We start from the raw sequence: 13,551 nt of genomic DNA, 5'->3' as shown, positions 1-13,551 counted from the left end.
ATATATCAATACCAAATTGTGAATCCATTCCATTTCAGCAACTTGTACAAAATGCAAACCATGGTACATTATGCTCTACCTGCAATTCAGATAATCTCTCCACGTTAGTTATACAAACACATAGTAAATACGTAATACTAATGCTTCTACGTTACAATGCAGATGGTACCAAAAACAACTGCAAGCTGACTGGATTCACACATGGTCAAATATCCCTTGGTAAGAAAACCTTCACAACAATAGGTATAATCTACCACGCAGGAGCCACAACCAATTCAGGGCACTACACTGCATATATAAAAAAGAAATGTGGATGGTTTGAATGTAATGATAGTACCATTACTCTAAAGCAGAGATTACCAGCAAATCTTACAAACGCTTATTTGATGTTCTTAAAACCAAAATTTGATAAATAAACTGTATTTAAACCTTTAAATAAATTTGTGTTAAAAAAATATAAACTGTTAGAATACTCCAAAAGCTATCTAACTGCTCAAAGATTCTACAACAACTAATCAGATAAATGAATACCACTAAATTAGACCAAAAAATACACAGTTAGAATACGCCAATTGGTATCTAACTGTCCCAAAATTATAAATTTGTGTTAAAATAATATAAACTGTTAGAATACTCCAAAAGCTATCTAACAACTCAAAGATTCTACAACAACTAATCAGATAAATGAATACCAATAAATTAGGCCAAAAAATACACAGTTAGAATACGCCAATTGATATCTAACTGTCCCAAAATTTAACAATATCCAAATAGATAAATCAAAACCACTAAAATATATTAAAAAAATAGACAGTTAGAATACGCCAATTGGTATATAACTGCTCCAAAAATTTATAATATCAAAACAAATGAAGACTCTGTTACTGCTCCAAAAAAAATACAACAAAGCAAAGTATAAAGCATTAGCCAGAAACAACAAGTGAACACTGAAAACAAACAAACAAATAAAATGTAGCATAACAGAAAAAGGGTTTTTTTTAATCCAACATGGATTTTGTTTTCTCCCACAGACCCAATGATTTTAGCAACAAATATAGAAACTAAGCAAATTGCACACTACTCTGATTTGTATTCTACTAAATATGAGGGTCGAAAAAAAATAAAAGTATATTGCTTATACAATGTAATAAGTCATTACAAAATACTAATACTAACATGCTATTTTCTTTTATCACAGAAATAAAGAAGAAAAACATGGACTCCCATTACTAGACCAAACAGTAAGTATACAATAATAAGGACAACCATAGCAGCATATCACATCCATAGTATCTAATACCTTTGTTCCTTATACATTTGTTTTTCACCCAAAGTTATAAGCAAATATGAATGTGATATGCTGCGGTGGTTGTTGCCAGGGCATAGAGTCTTGGGTGCATGGCCAAATGGCCATGCACCCAAGACTCTATGCCCTGGCAACAACCACCGCAGCATATCACATCCATAGAGTCAAACATTTCAACTATGATCTATGGGAAACTTTTAATGTCCGCGAACAATGTGAGTGTTCTTAGAACACTTTCAACTTAACAACGAACAATACGGACAGCGTCCTAAGGACACCCCCTACGAACATTCCAGGACACCGGGAGTGTTCTTAGAAGCGTCTTCAGAACACCACCATCTTGTTTATTTGCGAACATTTCAGGACACAGCGAGAGTTCTTAGGACACATTCAACTTGACAAAGAACAATACGGACAGCGTCCTCATGACACCCCCTACGAACACTCCCCGGACACCGGGAGTGTTCTTAGAAGCGTCTTCAGAACACCACCATCTTGTTTATTTCTGAACATTTCAGGACACCGTGAGTGTTCTTAGGACACATTCAACTTGACAGAGAACAATACGGACAGCGTCCTCAGGACACCCCCTAGGAACACTCCCCGGACACCGCGAGTGTTCTCAAAAACGTCTTCAGAACACCCCCATTTTGTTTATTTGCGAACATTTCAGGACACCGCGCGTGTTCTTAGAACACATTCAACTTGACAGAGAACAATACGGACAGCGTCCTAAGGACACCCCCTACGAACACTCCCCGGACACCGCGAGTGTTCTTAGAACAGTTTCACTTTGCTTGCGAACAAAATGGACACATATTGACTCCTTAGAACACCCTCTAGTCAGTTTATTTAGAACATTTCAGAACACCCGTGATGGCCGCAAACAAATCGAACACAAAAAGAACGTCTAAGACATAAAAAACACAACTTTCATCCTATCTCATACACTCCCACCCTCCCCAAACACTCCTACACACCAACACACTCTACAAAATACACATTTTGAACAAAGTGTCACCGCGCTGTCCGGGGACGTCCGCGAATCCAAGATGGCGGGCGCTACTGAAAATATCTGACGCGCTTCACGCTCCACGCCGTCCAATCAGCGAACACGTTGCACGTCCGCGAACATCACACAAGACGATTGGCCAATCAGGACACTGTCCGCGGAGCGAACAGGGAAGTGTGTCCGTGAACCGAACACAGATATCACTAATTTTTTTTTACCTACTTTTTGGTCATTTTAAAAAAAACTACTGGACGGATTTTCACCAAATTTGCAAAAGCACGCTTTCGGGACCAAGCCGCTGCTCCTGGTCCAAATTTGGTGGAAATCCGTCCAGCGGTTTGGGCTGTAGGCGCGAGCAAAACATTTTTCCCATTCACTCTATGGAGAGTGAGTATAATGTATACAAATATGAGCATATAGAGGGAAGGTAGAGTAAAAAAATAAAACTATGAGAAAGTGCTGATAACCATAATGATTATCTTCATGCACAGAAAGGATTGCTCTCTTTCAAGTCTGTATCTTCCGCTATGTATATGTTTCATATGATGTGACTGGACCCTAAGTCTACAAATATAGTACCTTTTCAATTTTTACTTCCTGACTGTTACTGAAGAAAACTATGTGGCTTTGATATGTCAGTAAATGATAAAAAGGGAGAGCCAGCCATGTGATGTCATCAGTGATGTCATCAATGACATTTGTGATGTCATCTTTGATGTCCTGGGTATTAGTGTTAGCAGTGCACGGTGGCACGAGTTATGGTTGCTTATGTTACCATAACTGCCGAATTTCAGGGGTTTTTCGGTTTTACTTTGAGCCATAACGTCCCTTTAACAAAGTTTTTTCACTGAATTTCATAAGTTTTTAGTAGCGCAACTTAACCATAACGTCCCTTTAACAAAGTTTTTTTTACTGAATTTCATAGGTTTTTAGTAGCGCAACTTAACCATAACGTCCCTTTAACAAAGTTTTTTCACTGAATTTCATAGGTTTTTAGTAGCACAACTTAACCATAATATCCCTGACTTCATATACATGTAACATAGAACATACTAACCCACTCGTAGTGATTTTCATGTCCGCGAACTACCGCCATGTCCGCGGACACATCGAAAATCTGAGCATGGTGAATGTAAATTTAAATAGTGTGCCCCATTTCCCCTTTGAAGTTGGCTCTGAAAAGAGCCGTTTTTTAAAATTTATTTACAGATGCTTGACAGACACCTGTTATTTTGTATTTTTTTCTTGTTTTTTTTCTTACTTTACTCCTAAAATCTTCACATAACCTTCTCCAAAGCAACCCTTACATTCCAAAATGGAAAGGCATTTCCCGTAAAAGATAAAGAAATGCCATGTTCTTTAAAATTAACAGCATTACTGGCATCAATATTCTCATTGTTACAGAAGAACATACCAGCTCTAAGCATGAAGGCACACATGACTCGGTTGATGACACACCTAGCAATATTTTGCTGAGGACAAAAAACTGAACTATTTTCCCATATTGCCCTAGGTAGTAATACAGAAAAAATTACTTTTGCATTTGGAAGGATCTTCATTACTGCTTGAACCAAGCGTTCCAAATCAGCCAACAAAGTAGGGGCACTGACGTTGCCCAAATGGAAAACACCGTAGTGCAAAACTACCACATGCGGACTGTTCATCGTGGCCATATCCTCACAAACTTGTACAATTCCCTGTACATTGCAATCAGGCACACTGCTCCACACCACCTCCACTCCTTTCACATCAAAGTTCTTTGCAACATGCCTGCATTCAGGGTACTGCTGTAAACCATGCACAAACATATCTTCGAGCACCAACACCCTGACTTTCTCCACTTCTGCCATCTTCACCACACACAGTCTCTTTCAACACAAATCCACAACCTTGACATCTGATTGGCTGATCCGTACAGTCTTCTTTCCATGTTGGATTTCCTAGAAAAACCCGGATGTAGCACGCCCTGTCCACGAACAGCTGCGGTGTCCTCGGACGGCGTCCACTTTACTCTCTGTGCCATTCCCTCATTGCACACAGCTAAGCAATCACACAATACGAATAACGTCCTCAGAACAACCCCATTTTGTGAATTTTCGAACATTTCAGGACAATTATTATTTCATTATTCAACATATTAACATTACAAATATTATACTTTCATCTTGTACTCTGCACACAATGCTATGTTTCTCCATTAGTAGCTCAGTATACTAGATAGAATGCCATAATACAATGCTATTTATATCAATGCATCGTTCAAAGCACTAATAACGGTATGATATTTATTGCAATATCCTTGACACTTTTTTCGCAACATTATAATAAAAATCCCTAGTACACAAATTCCATGAAAAGTACATACACACGTGATGTCATCAGTGATTTCATCAATGACATTTGCAATGTCATCTTTGATGTCCTGGGTGTTAGTCTTAGCAGTGCACGGTGGTGGCGCCAGTTATTTTTCAAAGCTTACCATAACTTGCGATTTTCAGGGGTCTTTTGGCTGTACTTAGAACCATAACGTCCTTTAAACAAACTTTTTTTAATATCACGCAAACAATATACAAACATGGCGTGCAAAAACCAACTTCTACAGATGGCTTTACACAGAATGTTGCAAAGTAAGAATTTATGCTCGGTCACAGTGCAGGTCAGCTGCTTCCACAACTTCTACAAATGGCTTTACACAGAATGTTGCAAAGTAAGAATTTATGCTCGTTCACAGTGAAGGTCAGCTGCTTCCATTTTTTTCTCAGGCCCCGGAGAGGCTCGCGAAGTGGACTATAAGGTTGTATTGTGTTTTGACCTTGACAGACAGAGATTGTGATGAAAGACTTCTCTTGAAGGAGTGTTGCTAAAACGTAAGAGAAGATAAAGATGAAATTTCTGAAATGAAACCACTTTTATATATTATATCACTATGCGAAAGATCGTTGGCACACGCGGAGTCGTATTTTGGGACTGCACCACTCGTGGACAATGGAAATTGCAATTGTACTGTAAGTAACCCTTTAGATTATTGTATACCAAATATAATTACAATAACATAGCATTAAAGACAGCTCAAGTTGAACTTTTTCGTTGAAAGTGGCATAATGTTTTCTACCGCGCACTATCACCGCCAAATTGATCCCCTGTCGTTTAGAGGGCTCTGAAAAAGGCAGATGACACAGGGTGGGTTAATAGAAATAATTTAACCGGTCTATAGGCGGTCAAGCGCTCTACTCACTGTGCCACTTCACTGTAGCCTGTCAAGTGGCACGCGAGTACAGCGCTCGCTTTGACATCCGTGCACAGCTTGCTAACGCAAGTTTGAATCCCGGCAAGGCCAAACTCAGCCTTTCATCATTCCGTGGTCGATAAATGAGCACCACACACGTGGTTAATAATAAGCACTGCTTCGATACCTCACGGTTGTTAGCGCTATATGAATGGGAAAATATTATTATTTTATTATTAACATACTCTGTTGCACTATCTTCGATAGCAAATAGTTTCACGCCCTAATAAATAAAATGATGATTTTTAATGAAGATCGGCTGGTGAGACTAATTTATGTTTTTTAAAACAGGTATGTGGCTCCATTTTGCCTATGTCACGATTTACAGACTCCAGCGGATGGGGTCTTCAACTGCCAGGTGCAGGTCCAAATATGCAACTTCATGACCCTCACCATTTTATGGGACAATCACCAAGGACCAATATGCACTTACGAAGTACTAGCGGCTACAAACAACATACCAACTAATAGGGCGGTTTAATGGCTCGTTGTTGGAGCAACCTTCCGATTATCAGAGCGACCATTTACTGCTTTTATCTTAAACCAACAGCCTATCTAAGGCAAAGGAACAACGCGTGGCTCCAAATAAACTTTTGCTGATCGACAGCAGAGACAATAGCAAATCGCTGAATATTCACTAAACATTTCATGTGAAATAAATGTACTTTACCAAATGTACAATCCTGCTGTTTACTTTTAAACCACAGTTTCATATTCCGAATTGTGGCGCACTGAGTTGTAAGCTGATCTAACACGCTCTGTACCGCAAAGGAACATCGCGTGCCTCAACATGAACTTTTGCGGATCGACAACAAAGACAAATACAAATTGCTGAATATTCTCTAAACATTTGATGTCAAATAAATGTACTTTACAACATTTACAATCTTGCTGTTTGCTTTTAAATCACTGTTTCATATTACGAATTGTGGCGCGCTGTGTTGTGACATAATGTGTGTTGTCTTCCGGGTTCTGTGTAAAGTCGCATAGGACTGGAGACGACTGGGCGCGTTTGATTACGCACCCTGTAACGTCACGGAAAGAGGCGGGGAATATGAATGCTTTGATAATATCAGGCTAAGGGGCGGGAGATATGATTTAGTGTCGCAAAATCAAGTCAGCCAGGTCAATAGTGCCAGTCATAGGATTATCACATAATGTCGGCGCACACCAGCCGGATTTATCGTTTCTTTAGTGGACAAAAAGTCGGTTGATGCCCCTAGGAAATTGTACTATTAGCGGACAAAAGGAGTGGTCTTAAAACACTTTCACCCTGACAACGAACAATACAAACAACGTTCTCAGAACACCCCCATTTTGTGTAATTGCAACCATTTCGGGACACTGCGAGTGTTCTTAGAACACATTCAACTAGACAGATTACAATACGGACAGCGTCCTGAGGACACCCCCAGTTTGTGTATTTACGAACAATTAAGTACACCGCGAGTGTTCATAGCTCATTTTTACCCTCCTTGCGAACAAAAATGACACATACTCCGTCCTCTAAATACCCCACCATTTAGTTTATTTACAAAATGTCAGAACAGCCGTGTTCTCCGCGGACAAATCGAACGCAACAAAAACGTCTAGCACATAAAAAAACAAAACATTGAACCTATCTCATACTCCCCCACCTTCCCCAAACACTCTTACACACCAACACACGGCACTAAACTATTTTTTATCCACGTTTCACTGCGCTGTATTCGGTCGACAACGAATACAAGATGGTGGGTGCCACAGAAAATCTGACGCGCTCCACGCCCCTCGCCGTCCAATCAGCGAACACGTCGCATGTCCGCGGACATGACGCAAGGCCATGGTCCAATCGGGGTGCTGTCCGCGGAGCGAACAGGGAAGTCCGTCCGCGAAGCGAACACAGATATCACTAATTTTTTTGCCTTACATTTTGGTCATTTTTAAAAAAACTACTGGACAGATTTACACCAAATTTACGAAAGCACGCTTTTGGGACCAGGCCGCCGCTCCTGCCGCAAATTTGGTGTAAATCCGTCCAGCGGTTCGGGCTGTAGCCGTGCGCAAAGTTTTTTCCCATTCAGTCTATGGGGAAAAAAAAGTTTTGGGAACCCCCCTATAACTTTTCCCCCCCTGGACGAATCCTCACCAATCTTTGCAAAAAAATTCAGAGTGACACAACTACTTTTTTTGCAAAGTTTGGTGAGGATCCGTCCAGGGAGAGCGAAGTTATAAGCCGCCCAAAAAGTGCTCTTCCTATGGAAACAGCAACTTAACCATAACTACATGGCCACTACCGTGGCCATGTAATTCAATGAACAAACTTTGTTAAAGGAACGTTATGGTTATGTTGGACTAATAAAAACATAGGAAATTCAAAGAAAAAACTTTATAGTATAAAAGAAGTACGAGTGAAGAGAAGACTGCACAGTTGCCACTCGCAATATATAGCTTGTTGCAAACACATATTATAGCATAAACCACATATTTAGTTTTGCAATTGATGAAGTCTTTGATTGTAATTGTAGTCCCAGTGTTGTCAACAAATTCATGGCAATTTTGATAGGCATATTGGCACTGGTTACTAAATTACTACTGCTCGGCAGTTGTACAGGGAGAAGTAGTCATTTCTAAATTTCTAAATTCTGAAAGGGAAAGTAACTCCAAAACCCGTACGAAGAAATAATCCAAAACAAATAATTAAGCGCTGCACCTCTTTGCAAGGGAAAACAGGTTAATTACATGCGAAAAAGGTCTTAGACCGTCCTGGACAATTGCACTGACACAAGAGCTCTCCATTTTCTCAAAGGGTTACATCCTTTATAGGCGGATAAGCCATAATTAACAATGTAATTTGAAAGTGTGCAGTAAGTGTGTAGTTGGCAGTGCTGGCAGAGACGATCGTGTGACCAGACCCAGATTATCAGGGCTTTCCTGTGGATTTCATATGCTGTTTGTGTTGGCCACGCCCCCTTTAAGTTTGAACCCGAAAATCTTTCTCTTAAGGGAAAGTCTGCACACGTTTGCACATGCGCATTTGAAAGTGCACAGTAAGTGTGCAGTTGTCAGTGCTGGCAGAGACGATTGTGTGACCAGACCGAGATCTTCAGGTCCTCGCTGCACACAAAATAACCTGGATTTTTCTGGTTTATATTTGAATGGAGTTTATTCATTGACTTTTCTCATTAGAATACTTATACTTATTTTGTTTTACATTTTAGGGCTTTCCTGAGGATTTTATATGCTGTTTGTGTTGGCCACTCTGCCTTCCACTTTGAACCTGAAAATATTCCTCTTAAGGGAAAGTCTGCATGCATTTGCGTGTGCGCAATTGAAAGTGCGCAGTAAGCGTGCAGTTTGCAGTGCTGGCAGAGACAATCTTGTGGCCAGACCCAGATCTTCAGGTCTGCGCTGCACACAAAACAACCTGGATTTTTCTGTTTTGTATTTGAAAGGACTTTATTCCATTGACTTTTCTCATTAGAATAATTAAACGGATTTTGTTTTACATTTTAGGGCTTTCCTGTGGATTTTTATTGCCGTTTGTGTTGGCCATGCCTCCTTCCACTTTGAACCCGTAAATCTTGCTCTTAAGGGAAAAAAGTATGCATGCATTTGCTTGCGCAGATTTGAAAGTGCGCAGTAAGTGTGCAGTTGGCAGTGATGGCAGAGAAGATCGTGTGACCAGACCCCGACCTTCAGGTCCGCGCTGTACATGCAACAACCTGGATTTTTCTGGTTTATATTTGAATGGACTATATTCCATTGACTTTTCTCATTAGAATACTTATACTTATTTACTTTAAAATGTTAGGGCTTTCCTGTGGATGTATGTGCTTTTTGTTTTGGCCACGCCCCCTTCCACTTTGAACCCGGAAATCTTCCTCTTAAGGGAAAATCCACACTCATTTGCATGAGCGCATTTGAACGTGCGCAGTAAGTGTGCAGTTGGCAGTGCTGGCAGAGACGATTGTGTGAGCAGACCCAGATCTTCAGGTCCGCGCTGAACACGAAATAGCCTGGATTCTACTGATTTATATTTGAATGGACTTTATTCCATTGACCTTTCTCCTTAGAATACTTATACTTATTTTCTTAAAAAAATGTAGGGGTTTCCTGTGGATTTTATATACCGTTTGTGTTGGCCACGCCCCTTCCACAGCAAGTGTGCAGTTGGTAGTTAGCAGGGTAGCGGGCGTAGCGGGTGGAGTGTCTATCTTTATGCCTGCATATTGAGCCTACTTATCAACAATGCAGTAAGTTGTAATTCTCTTGTTCTTATCATATTGTGTGCCGTGTAACAGGTACGTTTCTTCGTTAGAAATATCCAGCGTAACTACTGTTGTTTGGTTAGGACGTTCTCCATTAGTAATCTACTCTTGAATGGTTAACCTGAGGATTTCAATTTATTAGGTTATTTCCTATAATTCATAATTTGTAAACCCCTCCGCTTATCCGGCAGATTGACTGAAATTGTGAGTGTGATCGCAATCGTGTTTTTCAGTGTGCGAATCACAGATTGCAAGTTCTGGTTTGCTTTACCCCAGGCATTGGAAGTGTAATAGGTTGCAATAGCTCAGGCGAATCATAGTTAATAATGGAAGAGGAAACACAGTGCCTACAAAGGTCCGAAGTAATGAACATACAGATGATGTGTGTGAAACAACAAATCTGAAAGACCCTATACAGGAAATACAAACAACTAAGCCCATACAGCGTTGTCTGCGAACTTGTAAACCTAAAGTCATCTCACACGCTAATTGTGTAGCTAATGCAAATAAGTTGACTACTTTTTTCCCCAAGAAGAGTGTTCTGATCAAAATTGAGGACATTGTGTCTTAATTGAATTCATCACTGAGCTTCTCAGGGAATTAATGTATAGGTGATGTTATAGTAAAATATATCAAAAATAACAACATTGCTGTACCTGTAATAGTTGATCTCCTGTATGTGGTTTCCTCTGACTCCACACGGGACCTACAGGATGCCCCAAATGTGCAATCTGGAAAACAGGTATCTAAATGCTAGAATGACAATCTGGGTAATCTGACTGGTCCAAATAATACCCTAGATGGGTTTGTCCCTAATACACTCCTGGGTGCAGAAATAAACAAATGGTACCCTTGTACAATCTGGGATGATTGAAGTCATGATACACAAAGGGATAAATGGTGTATCCACTAGCCTCATTGATCTGAATGTAAATATTGGTTGGTCTCCGGAGATGCTGGAAGTGGAATATTTAGGCAATGTGCCCGACACTATGTCGACTCCGTGCATAATCCCTCTTGAGCCACAGACCTTTTTTGATAAGGCCATCACCGATGAGAAAGTTGGGAGTGTTGTAGAAGAAGAGGATATGCAGAATATACAAAATATAGGTTGGTCCCGTGAGCATGCAGGCCCAAGTGACATGGGTGACAATGGGACTACCCTACCTAATGATGCAACATTAGCAGTGATGCTATCTGAGAGTAGTTTAACAAGTATGTGGTCAAGCGAGATGTTTGAGGCATTTGGAAGTCTACTAACTACCTTAGTTTCAACGTGTGGAAAACTAGAAAATAAGCTTGACATTCAATTGGTGCTCTTGCACAAGTGGATCAATAAGAGCCGTACGACAATGCGCGACCAGAGCTGCAATGCAGATCTATCTGGCAATGTGATGAGCACACATTTTATATTTAAGACTCCTAAAGCTATAAAAGCTGTCATAGGTCTATCTTACAAAGACCTAGTAACTTCCAAAATACAGTCTTTCCCGAAAAAAGCAAACAAGGCGATGATAATCCACCCCTACATGTCAGAGTAAATCTCAAAAAAGTATTAGTCCATGGATCTATGCACTGGATACACACGGTCTTATTGACTTAAATGGACTTTGTCCTGCTGATGATGAAAGAGCATTCAAGCTGGTGAGTGGGAGGGTTTCCTCTATTCTTGATTATGTCTTTGGAAATAATACGGAGCTGGAATTGGTTCAGGACATGACAATAGCAGCCAATGAGGAAAGTGACCCCTTACTGCTATGCGTGCTACTCAAGCCCATGGGTGTATCTAAAAATACAATGACATACGATAAGAGCGGTGACATGTTTTTGAGCAATGGAGGGAATCGAACTCAGTGGCATCTGGTAAACTTATTCCAGTTTCTGTTGAGCATTTGCAAAACGATGAGACCTGCTCAAATAGGCTGAGTGAGGCTTTTTTGCCAATGGTAGGCTCGATTAAAAACTTGGTAGCCAACCAAAGGAATATAAAACACCATTTGAGTGCACTAATAAACTACATCTTCGATGAAATGATTATGATCCAAAGATCAATGCCGCAAAAAAAAACATTTGCATAGTACAATTGTGACCTTGCTTTCTTCAGCTACCAGATTAGATAGTCCCAGTGAAATAAATGTAAGTATAAAAGAAGCCAAAAAGAACTGCCGCTGTTGGCTTAGGAAATATAAAGTGACCTGTGAAAATAAACGCTGGCTACACATTGCTTTCCTGGCCCCGACTAACAGCACAGTAGCAGGATGGCAAGCAATAAAGGCAGAAAACAAAAGCGATATTCCTATAAATTGTGTCTCTGAAGAAAGGTAGGTTGCACACATCAAACCTACACTAGGGCACTGTGATGTAGACAAAACTGTGTTGGTAATCCCAAATACGCCATGGATATGCAAAGTTACCATATTCGATATTACACAAATAATTGCAAAGTTCAACAGTTACCGGGCATGTTGTTCTGATGGCATAAGCAATGGACAGCTGAACTTGTCTGCAGCTATGTGGGCTGAGGCGTTACATTTGACATGGGCTTTACTAATATAGGAAGAACTGGAAAACTCCCGGCTACATGGCAGTAGAGCCATATTCTCCCTATATATAAAAAGGACCAACGTAGCGACCCTAGAAATTACTGTATGCTCGCAATGTTGGATGTTCCATCCAATCTTTGCGTGGATACTTCTAGCAGAACTGAATGCATGGATCAACACAAATGACATACTTAGTAAATACCAAACAGGGTTTAGAGAGAAATCCATGACATCGCACAACATTCTCATGTTAGTATCACCAGTTAAAAATGCATGGACGTGTAGGCAAACTATAGTCTAGGGCGCATGTATAGAGTTTAGCGCTGCTTTTGATACTGTGGTAAGAAATAACCTTTTGTGAAAGTTAATAGCTTGGAATATTTCATTGGGTTTGTTAATGATGTTAATGTTACTACACTCACAAACCAGTGTAAAAGTGTGCTTAAGTGCTGTTGGTCAACTGTCTGTTTCCATCCCCACTGGTAGAGGGGTGAAGCAGGGTTGCATTGTTGCTGCAACACTATTTAACTTGTATTTGGCTGTTCTTGAGTTGTCCTTATACTATAGTATAATATGTCGAGTTAAAGTAGGGACGCAGCGTCTAAGCTGGTTAGCTTACACAGATGACTTGTTGCTTTTAGACTATTCGTTGAAGGGACTTCAATGCCTGCTTGATGCTCTTGGAGTTTTTGCAAAGAATAATGGCTCACAGGTTAACAGTGAAAAAAAGCAAGGTTATGGTGTTTGCTCGCAAGCAGAAAAAAAGGCGAATATGAACTGGTTCCTTGATGGATAAAACGTTGAATGTGTGAAAACATACAAATATCTAGGTTTATATGTGGAAGAACCTCTCAATTCGAAGTCACATTGGGAGCAAACAATAGATAAGTGTATGACATTGGTTGGTGCCAGTAGTGCATTCATCAGGAGGAATGGTGGTTATTCAGTAAAGACAGTGGTACTCGTATACTCCATGAAAATCATACCTGTGCTCACTGACGGCATCGAAATATGGGGTCATGCATTTATATCTGATCTTGTTAAATTTGAAGGCTACGCATATTGTGTTGTGTGCCACATTCTCTGTCTGTGGAATATCTCTATTTGGAATATAACCTGACAGGTATAGCATCCACTTTTGTATCTAGATTGTT

This window comes from Ambystoma mexicanum, chromosome 5p, assembly GCF_040938575.1.
Source record: "Ambystoma mexicanum isolate Mex_15411 chromosome 5p, UKY_AmexF1_1, whole genome shotgun sequence".
Classification (NCBI taxonomy): domain Eukaryota; kingdom Metazoa; phylum Chordata; class Amphibia; order Caudata; family Ambystomatidae; genus Ambystoma; species Ambystoma mexicanum.
Note: the sequence above shows the minus strand (reverse complement) of the source record.